Below are 27,430 nucleotides of genomic sequence, written 5' to 3'. Positions count from 1 at the left end.
ACCTTATGTCTAGGGAATGGACATACACAGGGAGGTGCCTGGGGAAGAGTGAGAACAGGTCACACAAAAGTGCTATTTCCACCCTAGGACTTCTCAGGTCAACTATAGTGACCTCAGAGAACTTCCTGAGTATGCTTATGCCTAGTCTGCTTTGTGATCTACAGTGAACCTTTGCAAGGACCTGCTTGTTTTTAAGCCTGGGTGCACAGAGGTGAAGAGTTCCACGGGTCTGTTCTTCCTGCTGCATTGAGAACTGTTCTCCTTGAATTTTTGTACCAGTCTCAGGGCAGCTACATGGCATGGATTCTACTACACCTTGGAAGAAAAAGGGAACAGTCAATCCCTATCTCTACTTTCTCTGTCAGTCAAGATTTCATAGACTTCAGCTATATCCCCTGTGGCATCTTTCCCAGGCTGGAAAGTCCTCTTCCTTTCTGAGAGGTCACCGCGTACTTTGACAAATCCTGCTTCTGTTGTCAGAATCTTTCCAAGTTCTAAATATTCTCTGTGAGGTGATGGGGCCACAACAGCACACATTATTCAAGGTATGAACAAATCTCCAATACAGCAGAATAGCATTTGAAGGAGGCAGATTGCCTCAGATTTGGTAATAATCTCATAAAAAGCAGGCATGACATTTCTTGGTTTGCTCATGGAACACGTATGTAAACAATCTGTATTCCAATGGGCCTGCCATGCAACACTTCTTTCTGAAATTCAGCAGCATTCAATGGCAGGTCTTGTATCAGTTTTGCAAGAAACACTTCTCAGGTTGTGGTCTTTATAGTCCTGCATGGTGTCAGGTGTGTGATGTTCTAGTGTGTATGGAGTGGTGGTGGTTGTTGTTGCCAGTATTACTGTGATGACTGGAAACTCAATTCTGCTTTTTCCTCGCAGTGCTGAGAAGGCTTAATAACATACAGGAGGCAGTTAGTAAGACTTAAGGTCAAGTTTCAGCTGAAAAAGCAGAAATACTTGCAGAAAAATGAATCAAATAAAACTGTAATTCTTGTTCTAGCTCAGCAACTGGGTAGTCAGTGAATCACTAAATTTTCTTTCTAAAGGTACTGCAGACATATTCTTTCTATTAGAGAGGGAAGGCTTAAAGTCCACATTCAGCGAATTGCTGGTTTTGGATTCTGACACAAAGCTGGGGAGACAGGCTTAGACCTCAACATCAAAATTCTCTGTGCTGGCAAGTTCTCTTCAGAGTCTTTCTGCCCTATCTGTTCTGACTTCACAGCATCATGGTGTGGTTTTCATGGAGTTACTCAACTATTGCTATCTTCCTTCAGTCACAGTGAGCGATGACTTCTCTCCCTGTTTTATTTATTTTTTATTTCTTACCCTAAGCCCTATTTCTAGTTCCTATTTCTAATCAAAACAAACAAATTTTATAAGACTTGCTTCACCTACTGCTGTGGTATTTGAAATAAAAATCCAAATAAACTCAGCTCTTCTCTCTGGGGATAAGTGCCTTGGGTGTTTGAGGGGTATTATTTCTGGTTTGGTTTCCTGCCCTCTGTCTAATGCAGAGTTTTTAAATAATGCTGTGCTTCTTTTGCTATTAATACTTAGCCTTTCCAGTTGGGGATTATTAACCGTTGCATGCTTGATCGTGACTCGAAATAGTGAGGCAATAACCTTATATCTTATTTAACCAGAATTCATGTTGTAGAGTTTAGGCTGACACTCTGCTTTTGTGCCAGTGCTGTGTGACTCACTAAAAACCCCAACAGTAAAACATCCTAATTGGCAAAATGATCACTTTTGTTTTAGCATTACAGGCCCTAGAGATAAAGCTAGTGAACAAAGATGCAGGCCACAAGATACCTGGTGAGAGCTGCTGTTAACTCGTGCTATTGATTATATAGAAAAGTAGGTTACTTCTACATTTTGAGTTTGCCAATGAAACTTTATGTTGAATAAGAATGACATAACTGGGCCAGATCCATCTAGTCCTGTGTGTTTCTGATAGCTACAGTAGTGGCAGAAGAAGACAGGGTAGAAGAACAAGGTAATGTTATAGTTTCCAAGTCAGTGTCTGAGTTTGAAAGCAATGTATCTGGTAGGTTGGGGAGCAGCTCTGTGTGCCTCATCTGGCACCAGTGGGTATTTATTGCTCTCTGCAAAGTGCTGCACTGACACTGCTGTGGGCACAATCAAGGACTGCAGTGGCTCAGACTGTAGTACTGATATCCTTCACCTGGAGAGAAGGCAAATCTCTAACACAAAGAAGTCAAATGCAATCGCCTGTGTTTCTGTCCCTTGAATTGTGGCTTCATCTTGAAATGCTAAAGGGCTGCATTAACCCTGTGGGAGAAATCATTCTTACAAAAGCTTAGTTGATTACTCTGCCTTGTTCTGTTGATACTAGCATAAAACAAAGGTTTCATAAGGATTTCAAGCAGGTAGCTCACACTATTCATTTTACATGAATGATCATATACTCATGTCTGTTTAGCTATTCATTACCTTGCCCTTCAGTGCAATTGCTAACTGAAGACTAATTCATTCCTATTTTTATTAAAGTGAGTGTACTTGGTGCTGTAATGATGAGCAACAGCCTAAATCCATTGTGGAAGAGAATTACAGCTGGAGCCAGAAGGGGTTTAGGAGATCAACATACAGTTTTTGGTAGAAGACAATGGTAGTTTAATAAAACATGAAACAGGATTAATGCTGTAGATGACCTTAAAATACTGACTAGCAAAGAGCAGACTTGCAATTATACATACAAGTTGCAATTATACATACATTATAGTTACAAGTGGCTGGTGGTGAGTGCCTGTGTTTCAAGAAGACAATCAAAATGGTACAAAAGACCCTAAATACTGATTGCTTGTGTTCATATAGTTTAAAGTGAAAGTTAGCTAACCAGAGAAGCAAAGAAAACTAAGCTATTTCTCCCATTCTGTGGAAACTTAAACTGCTTTTGGAAAAAGAAACTTATGATAACAAATTTCACAGAGTTTAACTATGGTGCTATAAATGCTGGAGCAGGCTCAACAGTCTCTTGGGCTGGTTTTCCATTCTCATGCAAACTGACTCTCTCTCTGTGTTCCAGGACCCCCACCATGCACCAGGGGTGTCCATGTGACAGGACATGTTTTTCTGTTGGGAGAAGCCCCTAACCTGCTCAGCATGCAAAGTGCTAAACCAAGGTCCCACAAAGAGCAGATGATTTCTTTACTGTCAGGTTTTTGGAGACTCTTAGCCATGGTCTGATGCTGGGGAATGAAGTCTGCCTCCAGCAGATTCTTCCAGACGTCTGAGGGCAATAAACTACATTTTTTCCCAAGACCTCACTTGCTAACTTTATAAATGCTCATTTTTTGAAAATAAACTCCAGCAAGCATTTTTCATGTGTCTTGGTTCGAGATGTCCTTGCCATAGCCTATTGTACTAACTTTTTCATTTAATTCACAGGCACACCGAACAAAACTAATAAGGTAATGCTGAGATTTGTTTACAACACCCAGTGTCAACAATATGGCATTTTAAGAACAGTTTGTCACTGAATTGCCATTCACCTTTTTTTATTCTTGAGTTTTAGGCTATGAACACTAAAATGTCACTTCAATGACTTTTGATAGATTTACAGTAACATCTACTGCATTTTTAATAATATTGTGACATATTTTCCGAAGCTGTTGGTTTAGGTCTGTTAGAAATTGGTCCACTTTTATTACACATTTTAATACCACCGGTACCTGGACTTATGCTAACAGCTATTTCATAATAGCTATGCATTAGTTCTGTAAATGTTTCCATTTGTTCGTATCAAGTAATCATATGGCCACAGGTATTAAGGCTTTGTTCTGTTTTAAGCTCAAACTGTTTCCCCCATTTTCAGGTTTTTTGGTGCTAAGTTTGCAGTGCAAGGATAGAAGTCTCTGGTGCTTGTTGAAGGAATATGCCGAAGAGGGACAGAAAGAATGAGTGACTTCATCCTTGAGCCATCCTTCCTTCCCTTCCCCTTCCCCTTCCCCTTCCCCTTCCCCTTCCCCTTCCCCTTCCCCTTCCCCTTCCCCTTCCCCTTCCCCTTCCCCTTCCCCTTCCCCTTCCCCTTCCCCTTCCCCTTCCCCTTCCCCTTCCCCTTCCCCTTCCCCTTCCCTTCCCCTTTCCTTCCTCCCTCCCTTCCTTCCTTCCGTCCTCTGACATGAGGCAATTACTGTGTGGAATGGAGTGGCATACATATAAAAGCAATATGGCTTCTTTAAATTATGCTCAGTTGACATCAGAGCATTTTAGTATTAAATCAACATGAATGCTGGTTCCAAGTCAGTAACTTCAGTGTGGACTGAACAGGATCAGGGTGCTCTGTGCCTCTGTGGCTTATGCATCTGCCAGGCTCTGAGCATGCTACAGGCTGTAAGAAGGGGTGAAGGGGTGCAGCAAACGGCCCTTACATGTCTAGTCTCTGAGCTTTTGCCCTTTTGCATGCTGTTATTTGTGCCATTTTGTGTGAGTTCTGCTTCAGGTGTATTCTTCTGGTAGAAGGAGAAAAGGGAAAGGTTAAAGAAGTGTGCTTTGCTTGCATGTTGGGATGTGGTAAGACTTGTCTTGGCTTCTGTGAGAATTTTTTGACTGTCCTTCAGAAAAGCTGCGTATCCAGCAGAGTGAACTTTGCCTCTACTTAAACAAAGTTGTATTGTGCTAGTGCGTCATTGCTGCTGACAGTGTGATTTTTATCCTGCAGCTTTGGGAGAGCTCCTAAACATAAACCTACAGTACCTGAAGGCCATTTTGTAATGAGCAGACAAAAACAGTGACCTGGAATTAGGCTTTTTATTCCCTGTGGAAAGCTATGATGGGAGAGCAGAGTAAGTCAGAGCTGCTTCTGGTGGTTCAAATTGCAGAGGAATCTTCATTTATCCAGAGTTTAGTAGAAGTTTAGTAGGTTTTTTGTCTGGGCATGCTGTGCTATTGTAGTAGGTGTGTGTTGGCTAAGAATGTGCCATCTTCCACAAAAGTAGTATAAGTGCTTTAGTTGATTTGAGGTGGTAAGAACCTTACAAGAAGACATTACTTCCAGTTTCTCTGCGCAGCTGAAACCAGGATGCTGGCATTCAAAGGGAAATTAGACAAGAAGCAATTTCCCATTTCTAGAAATTCCTTTATCCTTTTCTACACCCATAAATAGTTCTGTAGACCTTGATAAAGAAAGTGGAGGTTAATGACCTGCTGCAGCAGCATACCAAAGTACTTATTTAAGTTTCAGCAGAGAGGCAGTCCTTGTGAAATCTGAGATTAAACACTGGCACCAGTGGAGTGAGTAGCAGACTCCCATTGACTTCAGTGAGCCAGGATTCAATCTAATTTCCTAATTAAATGATTCCATTTTTCAGAAAAAGCATTAGAAAGATAAATGTTCAGTAATTGCTTTGAGTATTTGCGGTGAAATCTATTTGCTTAAGAAAACGTTTTTCCATGGCAGTGAAATAACTACTGTGATTTCAAACTGTGCAAGAGATGAGTATGAAGGTGAGATAGTACATTTGTGGATTATTCTCCTAAGGTAATGATATTGGACTCCTTTGTTGTGGTGAATCAGTTTCCTTCATTTGCTCATTTTCCTGTCTCAGACTGTTGAAATCAAAGACAACAAAAGATGCTTAAAATACTTCTGCAAAAAATGAGCTCTTAAGATAACATTTTAGTTTTTTACGCTCAGACATGAATATAACTATTTAGAAGAAAAAAGGCTAGGGAAGGAGGATCTTTCTCTTCCGAACAATTTCCCCATTATTCCTTTTGATCTAATTGACCTAAAACAAAACTCCTCTATATTTTCCATTAAAGAGGAAGAAAAGGGACTTTTTTTTTTCTGCTTCAAGGAGTAAAAAAAATGTTTTGGCTGACTCTATTCATATAAATAGTTATATTTTTACTACTTTTGCACTGGAGAATTATTTCACATTTGTAGAAAAAGTCCTAAAGATTTGAGCAGGTTTTGTGAATGACATGAATTGTGTTTTTTGAATAGAAAAATAAAAACCCAAAAACTGCCTGAACAAGTCCCACTACCACAAAAGAAAGAAGATCTCATTGTTACTGAAATGTAGGTCACAGCAGGATATGCTTCATATGTTTAATTGAATCTTTTTATGAATGGCACACTTCCATGCATTTCTTATTAAAGGAAACACAATGTTTTCATTTATTGGGAGGTAGGAGCAAGACTTGTATTAAAGAGATTATAGGGTATGATTTATTCACCACCAGCTGCCAGTGCTTCTGACCTGTGAGATGATACCTAATGAGAGGGCTTTCTAAGGGCAGGAGAGTCGGGATTGTATCTGATGCCCTGGGGGAATTTCTTCTTCAAGGACATGCTCTCCTGCTCCAGAGACTCAAAGAGCAGCTGGAGGGTGGAAATGCCATTTGAACACTATCTGTGGCAATGAGCATCTGAAGGAAGGTTGTTTCTCCTTTTCCATGCCCACATTGAGCAAGGGAGTACAGCACAGAGACACTGAGTTACCAACATCAGCTCAGGTGAGCATTCCGTTCAGCATTCCATTTCCAAGCAGAGATTTCAGCTGTGACTCAGCCCTACTTCTGGTTCCCTTGTTAGCTCACACAGGGACATCCTGGGTGGCTCTGCCCTGCATTGCCTTGTCTTCCCATTTTGGACTCAGTTTGCCAGGGAGCCAGGTAGAAGTCTTTCTTTACATCAAAATATCCTCCATAATGAAACTCTGATCCAGGCAGAGCTTGCTAGTAGGTGAGCTGCAAAACAAACTAACAAAAAATTCTTCTCTTCCTAGGAAAAATGATCTAAGGTTACACTTCTCTTGGGCTCAGAGAGAAGGCAAGGGTATAGCAAGCCTGGAGAAGATGCAAAAGCAATGCACCCTCCTCTTTATTACTGCAGCAATCCACAGGGATGGAGGAGGAATATAATGTTGGAACCTGTCTGTACTGATACAGAATTCTGTGGGTATGTTTTCATTTGATTTAGATGTATTCCCTCTGATGGTAAGATAACTTCCTGAGAGGAAATAACATCTGATTTGGACAGATGTCTGTCATTGTAATTATAAGCTTTCAGGTGGTTAGTGAGAGCAAAAATGGTGAGAATCAAAATATTTAGGCTGCCTCCCAAGTGTGTTCTAAATCAGGTTGAGCCCTTGCACAGAAATGTGAAATAAATAGCCACATCCTCCCTGGGGCCTCTTGCACACACAGATAGAAAACAATTTTTATCAGGAAAGATAAACTGCATTTTTTAAGTCCAGAAAATTAATCCATACAAAAATAAAGAATAAAATGTATGTAACCTCCTCTGTAACATTAGCATGAGTGCACTTCATTATTTAATTTCCAGTAATATCCAGAATTGGACCACAGTCTCAGTCCTTCACTTCTGATTTGAAGTAGTAACAATAACCATAGAAGGGTTTTAGAAAGTCTTTTTGTTTGGTTTTCCTTGGAAGGACTAGAACCAACTCAGCCAAAAATTCAGGACTTTGATTTTAAGATCTCAGTTCTGTTGCTTTCTTGTCTGATCTCTCTCCCACAAGGTCCTCAGCTGGTGCAATTTCTTATCATGGAATAATCTGATCTGTGTCTTGCAGGGAAAACATAATCTTTGTCTTCTGTATTGGCCAAGTCATCAGCAGGGAGAGAGAAGAATATTTGAGACTCTTGAGCAGATTCTGTACTCGCATTTCTTGCTTGCTTGGGAGTGGTTTTTTTCCCTAAACACCATTCAAGGAAAGCACTTTTCCTTGTCAAAGTCCCTCTCATTATCTGGGACTCCCTTTCAATACCAGATTCATATTAGTCAATGTTTATGCAACTTTCCAAATGTTACAGAAGAAGAAAGAATACTTTGCCAGCTATAAATGTGGGATGTGGACACATTTGATGGTAATAGCTCATCACATGAGCTTATTGGTACATGGTTACTTTAATGTGAAAGGAAAACATACTATAAAAACTTTATTGTATTCCACTTGTCCTCCTCATACACTAACCCTGACCTAAGTTACTTCCATATAATTTTTCCTTTTTGTTTTGGGATTTTAGTAGGGTTTTACCCTAGGGCTGTTAACTCTGCTTTACTGCTTTTCCATAGCTTATTTCAAAACATGACCTTACACAGGATTCAGTTCATCAGTTAACAATTAACAAACAGGCTTCTTTCCAATCATAAATACTTAAGTTCTCTAGATGATGTTTATTCTGATCTCTCTTAAAGAAGAATCATTTATGCAAACTCCTCTAACCTTGAAAAGGAATTCAGACTGCCTGTAATTACCTGCAAAGTTTGAATTAACACAATGAAAACCTTTTCCACTTCACAAGCTTTTTTGATTTCAGGGTCACTCCTCAACCTCACCTACAGAAGGCTGAATGATTTTGGGTTTTTGTGTCCTGCTTTCACATCACAACTTCCTAAAAGGATGAGCTGCAGTGGCAGCCAGAGAGGATTTGTGTGGGCTGAGCGAGAGGCCGCTGGCGGTGAGCGGTAACTGGCAAGTCATGAGCAGGCAAACTGCCCATGTCCTACACCCCATGATCCCACTCTGCAGCTCTCTTATTGCCATGGGTGAAATATGGCTTGTAAGAAAATTCCCAAGTTGTGGAGCTTCCACAGGAAAACATATTTCCTGGGTACTCATACACTGAGAATTTGACATCTCCATGTCTGTGACAGAGTGAGGGGCTTGTAGGTTGTGTTTGGTTTTGGTTTTGTTTTTTTTTCTGGTGGAGTACAGTAATCATGGAATTTTCTGTTTGAATAACAATTCAGAGGTTTTCAAACTTCACTTGCATGCAGATAAGACCACCTGGCTTGTTTTGAAGTGTTCTTCCTGCAGCCACCCCCTGATTTTGGGGAAAAAAGTGTGAAGGAGTTGCCACATGGAGAGGCTCCTGTCCTGAGGATTCCCAGGCCCATGGCCATCTGCCAAGAAGCTGGCAGAGCCTACGCTGATCCACAGTGAAGCCTGGGATCCCAGACTACTTTGAGAGGTGGCACCAGCGAAACCAACCTATGGCAAAGCTGAAGGCAGGTCTGTGGTTGCTTACAGGCTTTCAGCTCCCTGTCACATGGTGAGGAAGACTTCAGGGATTAAGGGTAAGGACAGAGTCAGCTTTCAAGCTGATCTCTCTCTGAACTAATTCATTCCAGTGGAACATTTCAGTGAGAGTAATTTCCCAGTGGAAAAATGTAGTGCTGGAACATCATCTGGCCAGCTCTGGTTCCTGTTTTATTCAGGACTTTAACACTCTGGTCCTAATTCTTCAGTTCCTTAAATTTCATCCAGGCATTTACACCTGTCGGATGTGGGTTTAACAGGCTTTGCTGTTCTGTTTTTATGCCTTTCTTTGTACTTTTCCCAATATAAATAATACTTGAACAGTAAAAGCAACTGAATAAATGGCTGGGGAGATGGGATGTAATAGGAAATCAAGGTGTGTTTCATTTTCAAAAAAGTGAGATCTATGCAGTCCACTGCCTGTCTGGTTTCTAGGTGCTATTCACTTGATAAGGAAATAAAGTATATTTGAATTTTTCCAAATCAGTCCCTCAAAGGAAAATCAAGGATTGTACCTGCTGACAGACAGCTTGGTTTGTGGATACCTATGGTTTGTGCCATGTGCCACAAGTTGTACTGAGTTTGTTCAAAAACTTGAGATGTCAGGACGGAAAGGCAGGACTGCCTGAGTTCTGAAGTCAGCTGAACTAAGCTCATTAGGCTAATGCTAGAGGGGAGTTCTCCTCCTCCCTCTGTTCTTAAGTGCTCTGAAATTTAAACAAGGGTTTATGTCACCTTGGGAAGCCCATGCTCTGATTCTCCAACGTGTAAAAGTCAAACAGAACACCATGAAGTTAGAATAGTTAGGCATTTCTTAGCAGCTCTCCCTCAAGTTCTCTACACTCTTGGTGCAGCTGAAAGGATATAATTAGTATGTTACATAAAGGCAGTGCTTTAATGAAATTGTTTTATTTAAGATGATCCTGTTGAAGGGTTTCAGTGTATATTTTATGCACTCATCATAGCTTGCCTCACCTGAAAGACTGAGGTCTGCAGTAACTAAAGCTTTTGGTGGAGTTCAGGGCCCTTTTCAAACAGGGTTATGTCAAATCAACCTGGAAATAATAACATTTGAATAACCAGTGGCAAGGGACTGCCCTGCTTAGTGAAAGGATGCACTCTCCAAGTCATCCTAACATAGCAGAAATAATTCAGTGCCACAGATGGCACCCAGAAATGCAGCAGCACTGATAAGGTACATCAAAATTTCTGATCCAGTAAACTACTGGGAGTTCCTTAAATAATGCTCCTAATAAAACTTAGGGCTCTTCAAGAACAACTTGTTTATTTCCTTGGTGCTGGTTCGTAGAGCTTTTGCCTGTTTTCATCCAGGCTGGAACACACAGGAATGCCTCATTCCCATCTGTGTGCTCAGATGATGAAGGGCAGCTTGTCCCTGTCCTGACCAAAGCAGTGCTCCTACATCCTTCTGTTCATATGTATTTGTCTCTGTGTCAGAAATGTGGCAATCAGAAAGGGCATCACAGGGACAGGACAGATGTGTCTTTGTGAAGGGGGTTAAGTGTGTGTGAAATGAAAGGAGGACTCAAAGGAAAGGAAACAAGTGGAGAGTAATGGAAAAAAAGAGATGGTTCCCACTGAAACTGAATCAGCAGATAAATTTTCTGTAAGTCCATACGTATTCATAGTAAGACAATGCTGAGATAAAACTGTAACAAGGTAATCTAGCTCCAAGATCACAGAGTTGAATTTGGAGAAACTGATATATATGCAGGTTGCTTTAACAGAGAAAAGTGTAAGTCTGAGTCAATGGAGGGGCTGAGTCAGTGTGTTTGGGGTCTCAGTGTGTGTCCCAAAGGTCAGAGTTCTACAGAAAGGGGGGACTTTATGCCATATACACCACCTTCTTCTTGCTACTCAAGCAAGCTAACTAGCCAGTTGAACACTTCAAGGTGTCTGAATGTACCAGTTGGTCATAAGATGAATGGCTGTTTAAGGGAAAATGAGACCAGTTTATGCCTAATTAGAATACTGCCAGCTGTGTCTGTATGGCTTTGGTCTAGTGAGACCCAAGAACATCTGGTCCTCATAAAGTCTATGAGCACAGAGAGGGATTTTGGTTGATGGGAAGAATGCATTGCTCATGTGACTGCGAGGCAGATGGCAAGAAGTGTGATGGTAGAAAAGTTCCTCTGGGAGTCCCTGGTTAAGGGAAGCATGTCAGACTCAGTTTCTAAACACTGCAGGCCATGTTAGCTGGAGGAACTTGCTGTCCAGTAAATTGTTTCCTGAGGCAAACTGTGTCTGCACAAAATAGATTTTTGATGTAGCTTGTTTTCTTCCTGCCTTGGTGAGATAGCTGGCCTGTGTATCCACAGAAACACACCATGGCTCTTGTTATTTTCTGCAAGGGATGATCAGTACTGAAACACCTGAACAAGGAATAAGCCTTTTCTCCAGCTTGTTCAAGACAGTGGTTATGATTAAAATAATGAATGAAGGAAAAGAACTTCCATTGTTAAAATGTTTTTTATTTCCGGAAACTCATTAATACATTGATCTTCGGGTCTTGTTAGTTCTAGATTACAAACAGCAGGACTTTCGCCAGCTGTAGGCAGACCTGGGTCCCTGGAGCTCTGATAAGCAGAGAGAGAAGTCTAAAAGTTCAGCATATGAGAAAAGAAGCTCAGATTCCTTTTCTGGTGAATAATAGCAGTGAAGTAGCATTGTTCCTGTGTTTGCACTAGCTTGTGGAAGTCACACAGTATTCCCCTTGTGCAGCATCATTCTGCCTGTACGTCCTCTTGACCTGACTATGGCATCTCCCTGGCCCCAATCCCAGCTCTCCAGCAGGAGCAGAATGCTGCAGCCTGCCCTCTTATATATGTCAGGAAACATGAACATCAGCCTCATTTTCTAACAATTCTGTCGACTCCCATCTGCTTTAGAATTCAGCTAAAAGCACCCTGCTCTATTTAAAGCTCTGTTTGACAATCTGGATATTAGCACAGAGCACAAGATAGCTGTTCAGCTTTCTCTTGAAAACAAAATACAAAGAAAGGAAAGAATTTTGCTGAAATATATTAGTGGATATTAAAAGCTTGACCTTGTTTCAGCCAATGTGTTCTCTGTGCATCTGACAAAAACAGTCCCTGGCTTATCTATTACAGAAAACTCCTGTGATCAAAATCTATTTCAGCTGCTGAAAACCGTTGTAATTTCCTTATTACTCATTTACACCAGGAGAATGAATCCTAATTAACTTTTTTAGGTACTTACTGTGATTGCTCAGCTTTCTCAAAGGGACACTGAGGTCAAGAATCAGAATTCTTGGAAGGATTTCCTTTTTCGAGATGGTGTCCAAAGGTTTTCATTGCACCTGGAATTTGTCAGCCATATCCTCTTGGGCTGTGCAGAGGGAGCATTATGCATGAACTTTTGGAGCCAGTGAAAGAGGATGCTCCAGGATTAGTCTTAAGCAGTCACACATGCTTTTCTTCCTGTTCCATTTCCCTTCAGTCCCAGCACTCCCAAGTCCAACCTGCTTTTTGTGGCTGAGATGATACTTTGGGGATAGGCAATGACAAGACTGTGTAGTTAAACTGTGAGTATCTTTTGAGACAAAATTCACAGCCCTGACCTGATCAGGTGAGATTAAAACTCTACAGGTCCACTAAACTTAACAACATTTGTGATTTTCTCTTTTTGGTCCAAAGACCAAGGTATCTAAAACAGATGAGAGCTTTCCCTTGTGTTTGGAATTCATTATTCTTGAATTTTGTGCTTATAAACAATCAGTGTTTAATGAAATGAACTACTTTTTAATATTGGCATCTATACTACACAGTAGTAAGAAATAAAACTTCACAATAGTCTAATGAACAGATAACAGCAACTCTTCTAACACATGGAAATGAGTTTAAGGAAGTGGGAGGTTTGGTTATGCTGTTGGTTTTCCTTTTTTTATTTCAATTAATTTTGGGCATTTAAATCTTAGGCTACTTGGAAAACAGGAATCTTACTCCTTTTTTTGGAACAGCATTCATATAGAGGGGAAACTCAGTCTGGAGCTGGATAAAACATTTCCCCGATTTTATAGGGATTTTGAACTTGGGATTCTGAATTCATTCATTCCAAGGAAAGAAGCCAGACAAGAAGTTATATATTCTGAAATATTTTGTGTGTATTAAAATATTCGTATGGCTCTCGTCACTAGTTTTTGAGTGAATAGGGTTGGATCTGAATTTTAGCAGCAGTCAAGGGTCTGGATCAAGGCTTTAATTTAGGGCCATCTTTCATTTTAAATGGCTTCTGTGGGTTTATGACCCTACTTGGGTTGCTTTTTGTGTTTGAAACTCAATACATTTCAGATACTTCAGGCAACACAATGATTTAAATTGGCAAAGTATAGCAGGATTGTTTGCAGGTAATGAACTTGTGACTATCATGGAAGCTGGTATATGTGATTGTCAACCTCAACCTCCAACCATCTTTGCTTTAATTAAAATCTCTCTGAAAAGCTTTGTCTAGTCAAAGGTCTTTGAGAAAAGACAAAAACATAAAAACCACAAGTAACATTTGTAGGAAATGAATCAAAAAAGCTTAAAAATAGAAATTAATTTCTAATGATGAAAAAAAAGTAGTTATATATATATATATATATACACACACCAGCTCAAGGTTTAGGATAAATTGCCTAGGGATATGGGAAAATCTGAAAGGCAAAAAGTTCTGTGTTTCTTCCTGAGCAAACAGGTTTTTGCAGCTGTGTATAATCACAAGAAGTTAGAGAACTGTTTATTTAACCATGATATATTTATACATTTACTAGGAAATACAGCATTAATCAGGAAGACATTAAAATATCTGTTATCTATTACAGTATCTGCAAACTGAAGCCTTTAAGAAGTAGCATTCTTCCGTAATATTCTTCCATACAATCATTTTTCAGTTTCCTGTAAACACAGCAAGAAAGGCATAATCCAAGGGGGAAGTTCGTGGAAGTTCACATAGAAACAGGGATGTGCACCTTTGAAGTTTATTTCTCTCTCTGGTATAAATTTAACACCTGTTTATACGTCAGGACTTCAGAGTTTTTGGGGTGGTTTTGGTATGTTAGTGTCCCCTTTTTTAGGTTAGGAAATTGTGGTATCTCCATTCCTGATGGAAAAAACTGAGCTCTGGACTGATAAATGCAAAAGGCAGAAGGGTGATTTAGGTGTCCAAATCCAAGACCAACTTCTTACCTGCACATCTAGTCCTACAGACACATTTGCAAGGGAACTTCTTCTGTTCCCATGAAGTAATGTGTCTCCTGAATGACTTATGTTGCAGTAAAGCAATCTGCTGTTCTGCATTTCCTCCATGGGCTGGCTCCCATCAGGGTTTATCTTATGGTCCAGCCTCCACGTGGAGTGCAGCAACAGCCTCAGCAGTCATGAGAGAAATGTGTGGAGGAGGACTAGATGGTGACAGTACTCCAGTTTGCACACAGGTCTCTTAGTTAGAGCATTTGATGGTGATGTGATGCACTGTATTCCCTATGAGATTGTAGTCCATGTGCTGTAGATGTGCCTCAGCTATCAAGAGATAAGTGATGTACTACAAAATACTTGAATTTCTGTTCTTCCTTTAAAAATGTTCTGCTAAGTTAAAGAGCCAGTTTTTCAAAGTCACAGACTAATATCTTACACATTCATATTGAAACCAGAAGATGGAATTTAGTTTTAATATTTTTCTTGGATAATTTGTCTTTTTTCTTCATCTTCTTGAATTAATTTAGTGGTGCTGAAAAGTTCTGAAATTATTTCCTGGACTAGTTTAATTATTTAAGACAATGGGAGTTGTTTAGTTGACTTCACTGTGAATTAGAACAAGTAATTTATTTAAAGGCAGGATACAACACAAACAAGCAGTAAAGCCAACTCTCCCTTCCCTTGTTCCTCTTACAGAGAGGCAGGAGCACTCTCACTTGTGATTTCAGCTCTGATCTCTAATCATGAAAACAGATTGTTCTCCAGCCTTTCCCATTTAGTGGTGATTTGAGAAGAGGTTAGTGGTGATGGTGTGCACACCTTCCTACTGGAAACTGGGTTAATAGCACAAATTCTTATCACAGGTTTTATCAAATGAGCACTGGAGCATATAATGAACTATGTAGAAGAGATTTTTTTTCTGGTTTGCAATAGTTATATGGTGTGATGTTCATAACCACAGAATATTAGAATCATTTAGGTTGGAAATGACCTCTAAGATCATGGAATCCAATCACTAAACCAGCACTACCAAACCTAGCACTTCAATAATGTTTAAATTACTTCCTTTTTTGCATGTCTGCCCTGTAGATTTTAGGCATGGAGAGCAAAACAGATACTGTGGTTGAAAATGAACAACCAGTGGGATGAATTTGTTATAATGCAACATGTTATTATTGGCACTGCAGTGTATATTGCCCCTTCATCAGTAGGCTGAAGCATATTACTGATGTGCTCTTAGTGCAGCTGCAAGAGTTTTACTGATTTACTGACTTTCCTGATGGATCTCTTGAAGAGTGCAAAGCCCCCACAAGAGGTAGCTGCTTTCTGTGTGTGAAGGGTAAATGTGAAAGGCTTTTTATTCTGCCCCCAACAACAGAGTTCTTGACTTAATTACTAATTACTGCAGATCCTGTTCTTGTTCACATTGGGGTCAGACCTTTGCAGCTGATATAAATGAGAATGTGATCAGGGCAATGGAGGGGAGGATGCCTCACAAAGACAGAACTTTTCCTAATAAACTCCAGTAAGTGTGAGGAATGTTATAGCTTTCCTATCCCTGCAGAAAGCTAACTTCCAGTTTGGTACAAAAGGCAGAGTATTCACTCTTAACTCATTTTAGGGTTTCTTCCATAGAAAGCTAAACAGTCTCAGAAGTAAAAAGTACAAGATGGGAACCTGATGGAATAGCACCTGCAGAAAGGTAAAGTTGTCAGTCAGATGGGAGTTGATCTAGGTGCTGTCTTATCTCACAGGGGAGAAGGATGTTGGTACTCTGCATGACACTGAGTTAATGGGCCACAACCCTCTGTTGGGCAACAGCTAGGAAGACCTAATTTCTTTTGATGCTCCCAGTTGTGGTTAGAAAACCAACACTGAGCAATGCTGTGACACTAGAGCGGGGAAAAACCCAACCCACTGACTTTGTCTTTTGCTCTTATTTTTTTAAGCTTGGCTAAAGAGGAGTAGAACTGATGTGAGTTAATTTTATGGAGAATCTTAAGGAATATTCCTTAAGGCTTTTGCCTCTTTCTGCTGTTGGTGATACTGTGGGAAGGCTACATATATTGCTCTGCTAGAACAATCATAAGTTCCATCTGATTTGCTACAGTGACTTGTGCAAGCATGGCTGAATTCAGGCAAGGTGGTTATTTTCATTACATACTCTGCCTTAAAATTATTGTCTGATTAGGCTTCTTAATTTAAAACTTTAGGATGCATCACCCTACAAACACCCTTACCCTCCAAACCAACCTGAACGTTGTTTTGAATTCTCCACTCATTTTCATAATACATTAATTTTTCTAGTGTTAAGAAGCTTTTAATCTCCCTCTGCCTTAGGATAGGATTTTCATCATTGATCTAATCCTTCTCCCACCAAAGTTAACAAAAAGCCTTCCATTGAATTCAGCCAGCTTTAATCCTTTTCAAACCAGGACCTGGTTCATAGACCTCAAATAGGAAATTATCATTGAGATAATATTTTTATAATAAACCTCTCTGTCTGCAGTAACCCAGATGACAGACTGGATCCCAGTCTTAATGGTAAGGGAGGTTCAGGTCCCTACTTTTCTGATGCTCAAATGTTCCGCAAAATAATACATTTGTCACTTTTAAGACACAAAAGGTTGTCTTGTAACTCTTTCTTCTGGTTATTATTCTCATCTTTACATTCAATGCAAATAAAAATTCCTATAGTAATGACTCCAAACTTCTCATAGTAGTCCTCAATCAACCCCTTATGAATTCTGTGTTTTTCTGGCTGTATATGGGGATAGGAATGTAGAATATATGGGGGACTGCTGTGAGGTTCCCCTGCTGATAGTAATATTACTCTAAAGATGTATTTCTGCAGTCCATTGTCTGAATCTGTACCCTAAATTCACAAGTAAGACATAATAAATTGTGATTCTTCCTGTCGATTACAATAATCCTCAAAATCACTGCCAGTCTTAGCTTTTCAACCCTCTTTGATACCCAGTGGTCCTGTATTTTTTACAAACAGTCAACATTATTATTGCTTGATCTTGTTGCTGCTTTCTGACTATTTTAATTCTGTAGTTAGTCATGTCTGCTCCACAGAGCAGTGTAGAGACATAATCAACTTTTCTGTAAAGACAGGGGATGAGTTTTGCAATTGGCATGTTGTGATGAGATCATTTGGGACCCTAATGAATATATTAATCAGGCTGGGGGAGATGGGAACTGTTTTGGATTTATCTGAATACAATATTTGGAGCAATTCAGCAAAGCAAAACAAAATAAGGGGGGAAAAATTGATTTCAGCACTTCAGTTGCGACATTGTTTGCTTCAAAACTAAATACTTCAGTTTTAGGTGATTTAAACTTCAGGCCTAGTTCCAAAGAAAAACATCTTGATTTAAGAAAGGAATATTTTAGCAAAAAACTTTAATTATTTTGGTGGACTCCTCCTTCTTTGTGCCTTTCCCTTTCCTGTGTCTGAAACTGCCAAAGCTGTGGCACTAGAGCTGTAGGATGACCTTTACTGTTTGCCACTTCATTTTTTGCATAGTTCCCGTTGTCCTCACATCACACCAGAGTGAGAGACAACACTGAAAGCAGAGTCTGGACAGTCAAAGTTCCCTTGAGTGCCCTCACAGACCTAGAGGCACATTTGAAGCAATCTCTCTGGGCTTTGCTTATGTCATCTAGAGAAAAAATGGAATAAAGACTAACAGAAATTGTGTTCAAGAAAAATGGCCTGGGAGAGGCTTAAAAATTCCTCTCTTAAGGGTGTAGCCCTACTACTACTGTAACTATTGGAGATGAAAGGGTTAGCACTCCTCTGTGCTTATTTTCTGGTTTCTCATTCTGCCTCTGGAGCAACTGTGCTGGTCACTGTGAGGAGTAGGAACACTTAACTAGGAAGAATACTAGTTCCAGCTGGTACAGCCACTTCTAAAATCTCCCCTCTGTAGAGAGATGGTTATAATTAACTGTCCTTTCTGGTGTTTGTGAAGATACTTAAATAAAACCCCACCACTATAGAAGAACAGCGCACTATCAGTGGGTAATGCTGATAAATGCAGTTACTGGTTCAACAGAGCACTTGTGGGAATTTGCCCAGGATTAGTCTTGATTTCCCAGCACATTTGCAGGTGAAACATATTCTGAAGTGAAATAAGAGGTTAATCATTAGAAGGCAGCTGACTGCTTTAAGCAATGGCCTTTTTCATCAGTGCTTCTGTTGCAAATAAAAATCCCAAACAGCTCTAAAACTAAATATAGCATAAAAGTCCTCAAAAGCCAGTCAATAAACAGTAATTATCTCTCACAGCTGGAAGCATGTTTTGCTTTGAGTGTAACCAACAAACTCTGCTTGACTGTGGGATGATTATTTCAATCAGGTTATAAAGGAGAATATTATTTGGGAGCTGCTCGCTTGGAAGGTGTTCTTGTGAGTGTGTTGTGTTTCCAAACCCTTCTTCTCTTTCCAAAATGCTACAGACTTTGATAAATGGTAAAGCCGGGCTGGTTTGAATGCAAAATCAATTTATGATTCAAATATTGCTGCTGGGCAGAGCTTTATCGGATCTCTGCCCTGTGTTCCCTCTTGCTACTCCTGAGCACCCACAGGTCTCAACAGAGCCGAGCAGACTTTCATTATGGGATCAATCCTGCAGATCCTGTGGATGAATGTCACTTGAGAGAGGGTGAATCACAATATTTTGGGAAAGGAAAAAGGAATGGAAGGGACAAGGAGGCATCTCTTGGAAGAGGATGTTAAAAATTGGTTTGCCATGTTTCATGGTCCCTGGCACAGTCATTTGAAAAATATCTTTGAAAAAAGCTGGAGAGTGGCCTGAACTGTGAGAGCCTGAGAATCGTGATCCTCGTGACTGGCTACTCTGGTGCTGTCAGACTGAAGGACAAGTCTGAATTGAATCTCAAAATCAACATGTCAGCAACCATATCAGGAAAGAGAATTTTATAATGTTCCTGTGATGCATCCTCCTTGTTCCAGGAAATGAAATGCTGTGTCCCACTGCCAAACAATTCATAGAAATCCTGGGCTGGTATGAAAAATGTCCATTTCACTAAGAGTCACATTTGTCAGTATCATCTTCATGGGACCTTTTTTAGAAACTGCATGACCTTTGAGGTTTTGTTTTTCCATGCTAGAATAATCATTGTCTTCTGGAAAATAAAATCTATTCTGAAGTTCAGTCTCCATTTTTGACAGTATCCATGTATCCAGTTGTTTTTTGAGGACATGAATAAAATATTGTAAGGCCCCGTAGATGGATGTGCACTGCATGTCCATACTCCAAATTGTCACAGACCTTCCTGTATGCACTGTGATGAGTTGTGAAAAAAATTCCACCTGAGAAGCAGGTGCAGCTTTTAGATCAATACTTCACATAGTCACATATTCCTTCTTCCTACCTGGTTGGTTAAATTTTCCATTTTTGTTTTCCTTATCTTTGGTGAATTTGAGAAAGCAAAGAGGCTGCCAATCATTTTAGTTACTAGTTCAGCAGGTCTCTCTTTTACTAGAATGATATGAGCAAGGAAGAAGTTTCAGTCTCCCACAAGGGATATTTTATGCTGTTTGGTTGTTTTTTTCCAACAATGGCCTCTTTTTCTTGGAAGACATTTACATTTTTCTAACAAGTGTCTTAGGATTCTGAATGTAACTTTTACTCCATCGACCTGTTCAGTTTGTATTTCTCTAAATGTATTTAGACAGTCATTAAAAGACAGTGAAAATAAAAGCTGGTTCCTTTCTAGGTCAGGTGCTGCTTTCTTTTGATTGTGAATTATTTGTGCTGTGAGTTACATATGAAATTACTTCAATTCTCATGGGGAATAAGAGCCTGAGAAGTTTAGAGGAACATCTCCAGACACTGCCTAGGTTTTTACCCTCCACATAATTAAAAGGGAAGGATCCTCACTGTAGTTAAAAACTGTGTTTGTTTATTTTGCAGTCTTATGTTGTGCCTTACTATGCTTGAGGCTCTTTATAAACTAGTACAGAACAGCAATATCAGCAATGCTTTCCAAGGCAAAAAGTACAACAGCAAAAGAAGTGAGTGGTTGATACAGTGGTAAATACTCAGTTTGCTTGCTCTAAGATGTTATGTGCCATGGGACGGAATTGTTGGGATTTTTTGCTGAAATAACAATTCTTCTAAACAGAATGTCAGGCAGGACATATAAGAGATGTCTGAGGGTTTTCCAGTGGTGGCATTTCCAGTGTGACCCAGATCTATTCTTGAGAACCATAAAGCTCACTCTAGCTTAGACATGTTTTGTTACTTTCAATTGTTTTCTTTTTTTTTGTTGTTTTGTTTTTCAGGAAAGGCTCATATATGGAATGAATCTCACTTTATTAAAACAACTGAGGAACAGAATAGGTGGAGTTGGGTGTTCACAGGTAGCCCAAAACATTGCAAAACTTTGATAGACCATAAAAATATGATACAGTGCAGAAATTCATCACAATCAAAAAAGGTTTCTCCTGAGATTAGTGCAGAACAACATATCTTAGTGTCATTCAGATGTTCTCTCAAGGCTACATTCTTGGCAGCTACTTTGGCTAGTCTTTTTGTTTTTCCAACTGTATATGAACTTCTTTTGTTTCAAATTAGTCTGTTGATTGGCTGCAGATGTACACCCAAAATATCCTTTGTTTTAGTGTACATTTTCAACTGAGTAATGATTAGCACTGGTTGGAAACTTTTCTGTTGAAATGATTTGACAGACATTTGTGGTTGCAGCAAAATTGATATTTTCTGTGGAAAGGCATCATTTTTGCCAAGGAGAAAAAAAAAAACTTCTTTTTTTTATTTTAATCATCCTAAAATTCATGGTTTGTTTTAGGTCAGCTTGTTAAATGGCTCTACGTTGTTGCCTTGTTTCAGAGCACTACTTAAGATTTGTCTTTTTATGATTTTTTTTTGTTGTTGTTGTTGCTTTGGTCTCCATTAATCAGTCTGCTTCATCCATCAGTATCTCTTGTTGCAGATGGCAGGAGAGCAATCTGGGAACTGCAGTAGCTGTGATGTCTTTGGAGAGAGAAAACATCCCATAGAGGAGGTTGTGGATATGAGCACAGCTCTTGTGACCAAAGTGCAACAGCACCAAGTTTGTAGTTATAACTTGGAAGGGAATTGGGTGCTTTCTGAGCAAAATGTAGTTGTGGGAAACATAAAGCTTTCTTTAGAAAACATTTCTATCTGGTCCATAATCAATAATTATTAATAATTTAATCCTATACAAGATTAAAATCTTATATATATGTTGCCTTCTGTTCGCATCTGTAGTTTTATCACTTTATTTCATTTTGCTAAGGTACCTTCATGTTAGTCTTAAAGCTTGAAGAAACAAAACCACAATAATAACAAACTTCTTTGCTTCTTTTTATTTTAATTTTGAGGGTATTTTTATGAAGCCTTAAAAACTCCCTCAAGTCCCATTTTCAAGCTCTTCTCTACAAGTACAAAGGCTTGCAAGTTAGCTTTCATTAAGAAAACACAAGATAATTAAGTAATTACTTGTTTTCAGGAACTGTGGCTTAAGGGAAGAAAAATAACACTGCAAGACTCATTGGTATATTGAAAACTGGATAAATACAGGATAGCAATAGTGGAAGTTTTCCAATCACATTTAAGAGCCATTGCACAGGGATAGTGGTGATACTTGTTTTGGTGGTGATTGCAGTAGATCCCAGGCTTTTAGGAAAAATTGGAAGCAACTTTTACAGTGTCATCTTTTTTCTTGCTTCGTGAGTGCTTGAAGTTGTGTGTCAGAGTGTTTTTGAAAAGTCCAAATCAGTCAAAGGAAAATCCTTTCCCCAGAAAAAGAGTGGGTGGAAGGAGAAAAGAAAACAAGGAAGAAAAAAAGACAATATGGAAGGAATGAAGAAATTAGTAGGAAAGAAGTCTGGGAGAAAGGCTGCCAGACCCTCCTGGGGTGTAAGTTTTCACTGACTCCAGTGGAGCTGCGTTTTTCCATAGGTGAGGAATTGTCATAGGTGCACAGGTTAGCAAATAATGTGTCATTGCTTGATAACTGGAAAAATACAAGCTGGAAACTCTCCTGGCAGTGTTCTCACCCCCTACCCCCAGTGGTCATTGCAGAAAGGCTGATGAATCTGTAGCTGCCCAAGGTTAAATTATCAAGATCACTTTTCGGCATCCTCTTGTCTTCTCCCACGAACATACATTTCTGGTGGTAAACTACAGCTCAGAGTTGCTGTGAGCTGAAGTTTTTCTTGACAGTGAGAGTACACTGACTACAAATAGTTTCCCTTGAACTCAACAGTGGGCCAAAGAAATCTCTCCAAAGCCTGCAGTGATATGCTTGGGATGAATTGAATCCACCAAATGTAACTTGGGCCAAACTAGGATGGGATATAAGTGAGTGAAGAAGCCAAATTCATTGGAAAACTTTTCATCTCCAACTTGTCAGTGTCCAGAGGCAAACATTTTCTAGTATTTATCAGTCTTATTTGGAGCTAAGATATTTTCTTCTTTGCTCCATTGTATTTATACCTCACAGGGAATTTGTTACAGTTTATGCAAGAGACAGGAATTCTTTTTTGCACTGCAAACTTACCTTGTAGTAGAATTGCAAAGGGTTCTTTTTATACAAAAAGAGAAAAAAATAAAACAAGCAAACAAAAAATGATACATTTTTCTCTTTTATATCCTTTCTCATGCTTTTGCTAAAATGGTTATCTCTAGCTCTCATTTTTGCAGTGGCTCCATGACTGTAAGTCATTAAATGTTCACAAAAGTGAATAAGCTGCTTAATGTCCTCTTCTCCCATGACTTGAGACTTTATCTAAAATATCCCCTAATAAACATCCTTCCAATTTCTTAAACATCTGTCTTAGTATCATGCAATTGGAGCATGAGGGAAACAGAAGGGACTCACTAACCAAATGTAATTCTTGTAAAACAGGGACTTAAGGAGATCAGATTGATAACTGAGCACATCAAGGATTTAATGTTATCTGAATACATAAAGTCCATGCTTATTCAGGTACTAATAACCTCAGACAATATGTACAATATCCTTCATTTGTAGAGAGAATAGAAAAGCCCCCTTCTTTGTAGCCAGTAGTGTGCACAGATAGGAGCTCTAACTTATTAAAATTAATTTTGCAATTAGAGAACACACTGAATCTGTGAATTAGTACATAATGACAGGAACAGATGTCACTTGATGCTGAATGAGCAACATAAAATTTCAGGATTGTACTGTGCAATGCTGTCTCATGCTCTCTGACAGCCAACTTGAACTCTTTAAAGTCAGCCTGCTCCTTAAAAACCTTACCCTAATGTTGTCTAGCTAGAGGCATTTGCAGTGGTGACAGAAGGCACCCCCACTGCAAGTCCTAACCCCTTCCATCTTCTTTCCTCAGTGTGCCAGAAACCCTGGGCAGAGTCTATTCAATGTAGTCATTCCCCTCCAGGGACACGTCAAACAGAAAATCAAAGTGAATTCTCCAGAGGCCTCTCTTGGACCAAGCCACGTACAAACCTAATCCTAATTACATAATTTTCTATTGTCAAACATAATTTTGCTGGGTCAAGATGTTACTTATATCTCATGAGAATGCAATTTTTTTATGCACTAGGTTAATTTAAGGCAGAGTTGTAGATTCTTGCTCCCACAGCTGTGTGTGTGATGCCAGAGAAATCATAGGAAGTTTTTAAAGGAAGGGTAAAAGGATTGAACACTGTTTTTTACTGTGATTTCAAAGAGAAAAATGAAAACATGATTACTGGATTGTAAGGGGTAACAGTCTACAGGTTCCACCAGGGCAGACATTGCTGCTGCTGCGGTGATGGGAACCATCCTGTGGCTTTTGTGTATTTGATAATAAACAGGATGGGGTTGGAAGGGTTGAAATGTTCTGCATAAGGTAGGCATGCACTATTGGCTGCACACTGCTGAAAATGGGCAAAGGAGTAGGTCATAGCTGGGAATCATCTGTAGGGTGTCTGAGATAACCTGGTGGAAAGATCAAACACGCAGTGGTCCTGCAGCATCCTCAATCCCCCCCAAATGATAGTTTGGTACTAGGCAGCTTTTAATTGATTGAGAGGTTCTGAGACCCCATCTTTCCCAATCTGTTCACAGAATTATGTTAATCTGTTATGGATATGGATGGTCATATAATCCAGATCTACTTTTTGTGAGTGAACCAGGGACAAGTTGGTTCCCATGTGCCCTGAAGGTGGAAGTAATGTGTTTTTTCAGAGTGCCCTATGCAGCAGTATGACATGTGATGTGAGGCAGTTGAGGTTTGCTGGCCATACAGACCCTGTTCCTGTTCTTTAGTTCAATGCAAGTGATTTTGTGAGGAAGTAATTAAATCAAATGAAAGCGTTATGTTCTCCAAAGAAACAGCAGAATGCCAGAGTTTACAAACCATGTATTCTTGTTGAGCCTTCAGCTGATTCAGGAAGGCTTTTCTGCTCTAATTGTTCTGATTTGCTTTGGTGTGTCAAGCAATTCTGTGACTTAACAAGTGTTCCTATGGACACATACACACCAAGACCTTAGATCACATGTGAGCCTAACTGAGCTGTTGTGAAACAATAATATGATTGGGATGGAAGTGTTCTGATTCTGTCAATTGAAATGCTGAGCTTTAAGCTCCACCTTTGGCCATCATCATTAATGGTTGCTATGTCCTCATTTCTTGTTTTGGCAAGTTGTTTCCTCTCTAGATCCTGAATGGCTGGAATGTGCCTTTCAATTCCAAGGGAGAACTACAAGCACAATCTCCAGGCTGGAGCCTGTCCAGAGCTGGGTTTTGTGCTGAGGCATGTGAATACAGGAAATTGCATCCTTGTAGCACACCTGTCCTCATCACTGTTGTTGGGGGAAGTAAACTGGATTCTTCTTGGTGATTGTTATGGGTTTGGCCAGGTGGGCCTAAATTTAGGTTTTAAAGTGTGCTTGGTGAGCTAATATATAAGATCCTACCTTTCTTTAAGCTAATTCTGCCTATAGTACATATGGAGTGCGGTGCTGGGAAGCCATGTGAGACCTCAACCTGTTGAGACTGCTCTCAAGCAGAGTTTTGCATTTCGTTTTAGTGGAAACCACTCTGGTTTCTCACTGTAGCTCTGGCGGGCGGGATAAGCAAAGTGTTTTTTAGATCTGTTTTTACTCACCTTTAGGACATAAGCCTTACAATTCCTTGCATTTAGCTTGCAGTTGAAGCGAATTAGCTTTTTTTCGCCCGCGACCCATCCCGGGGCCGCCCAGCCCTCTTCCAGGCGGGCCCACGAGAGGGCACCCGGGACACGCCGCTCGTTTTTCCTGGGAAACTTCGGCTCCAAGGGGCTGCCGAGCCTCAGCTGCTCCATATGATCCTTCCACAGGTGCGGGACGGACCGAGTGCGTGCGCTCCCGCATCTCCGCCCGCTGAAACCCCGGCTCGGGCCACGGAAACAGGCAGGAACCAACGCTGGATGGACAGTCCTATGGCAAGGACTGCTCGTGTGCTTGTCAAAGCATTGACAGCAGCAGTTTTCTGGTGAAGTCAAGAAGTATTCAGCTTAAAGCTAAAAAAGAGTCAAAATTGAATTACTTTGAATTTCTATGTTTAAGTGATGTTTATTTTCATCTTACCAGGCACACTTCAATGATTTCCCCAGTGGTACTGTCATACATGCCATTGCTTATGATAACCACTCTGAGTTCCATTTCCAAGAAATGGATATAGATTATAGAACAGGTATTTCTCGTAAGAAGTTGTATATCAGATAATTTCTGTGCTCTGATTTTTTTTCTTTTTTTTTTCTTTTTTTTTTTTTTCCTTTTCTCTGTCTGTGGTTCAAAAGGACTACTGCTGGAACCATAAAGAAGTCAGAAATATTAGCCAGATTAGAAAATGCCGCTGCCAGCTCCACCTAATTTCTTAGGAAAGGATTAGCTGCCTAAAAGCTACAATTCAAGTAAGTCATCAATCTGCCATCAAACTGTCACAGAAAGAAACACTCAGCTAGAGAGGCATAGAATGGTTTGGCTTGGAAGAGACCTTAAAGGTCACATAGTTGCAAACCCCCATCCATGGGCAGGGGCACCTTCCACTAGACCTGGTAGCTCAGAGCTCCATCCAGCCTGGCCTTGGACATTTCCAACATTAACTACCCACAGCTTCTCTGGGGAACCTGTTCCAGTGCCTCACCAGCCTCACTGTAAAGAATTTCTTCCTTATATCTAATCTAAACCTACCCTATTTCAATTTAAAGCCATTTCCCCTTGTCCTATCACTCCATGCCCTTATGAAACATCCCCCTCCAGCTCTCTTGTGGCCTCCTTTAGGTACTGGAAGATTCTCTAAGGTCTTCCCAGGGCCTTCTCATCTCCAGCCTGAACAACCCCAATACTCTCAGCCCGTCTTCACAGGAGAGGTGAATGTGAAACCAGAGGATCACAATGGGCTTGCAATAGGTAGGTGAAGAGAGCCTGAGATGCTTGTTCTCTCATTAACGTTACTGACCTTTTCATGCCATGCCCAGCAGGCAGTCTGTGACTGCTCTATGAAGAAACATTTATTTGGCTGATACTGTTTCATATTTTAATTCTGGGACTCTCCTTAGTGAAAACATATAGGTTTCAATTTGGTTTTGTTATATAAGAGAATGGCTCTCAAAGGAGTAAATTCTACATCATAAGACACCCACTGTTACTTTTTCTTATTTTTCTTCTTTTTGCTTTCTTGTTTTGCTAGAAATTATTGAACAAAATTTGACAGTGATTTTAAAGCTATTGGAGACTGCAACTTCAGAAACGGGAAGCTCAACTTTGAGGCTATGCTAAGGCTGCAGGAACACTGCACAGAAGTTGAGAAGATAGTGAATATATTCCATGGCCTGAAGGCAGGATTGACACTAAACCTACATTTGTCTCTGACTGTGAGTTCCCTGAGAAAAGCCTGTCTCTCTCTTTGTGTTATGTAGTGATTTGTACAACATCAGTGGAGACACAACAGGACTGGGACTGTTTGTGATCTTGTAATAAGGGTGATCAATGGCAAAGCACAGATATTTGGTGTACTCTCCAATACAACAGCATCATGGTTATCTGTCCTGGGTTAGGATAGAATAATTTTAATTAATAGAGAGTGTTTTATATGGGAAAATGACCATCAATATGCAAAGGAAATGCATA

At 40.0% G+C, this 27,430-nt stretch overlaps 1 long non-coding RNA gene across 1 annotated transcript in view; it reads left to right on the top strand.

Moving 5' to 3' along the window:
• The window catches only part of LOC139669328 (uncharacterized), a 57,618-nt gene extending 30,564 nt beyond the window's left edge, over positions 1-27,054 (top strand). The window contains exons 2-4 of the long non-coding RNA XR_011697239.1: positions 26,098-26,211; positions 26,582-26,710; positions 26,991-27,054. This is a non-coding gene — a long non-coding RNA (uncharacterized lncRNA). The remainder of the gene's footprint in view (positions 1-26,097; positions 26,212-26,581; positions 26,711-26,990) is intronic.
• Positions 27,055-27,430: the final 376 nt, after the last annotated feature.

This window comes from Pithys albifrons, chromosome 3 (assembly GCF_047495875.1).
Source record: "Pithys albifrons albifrons isolate INPA30051 chromosome 3, PitAlb_v1, whole genome shotgun sequence".
NCBI classification, from domain to species: Eukaryota; Metazoa; Chordata; class Aves; order Passeriformes; family Thamnophilidae; genus Pithys; species Pithys albifrons.
Note: the sequence above shows the minus strand (reverse complement) of the source record. Positions and strands in the feature narration are given on the sequence as shown.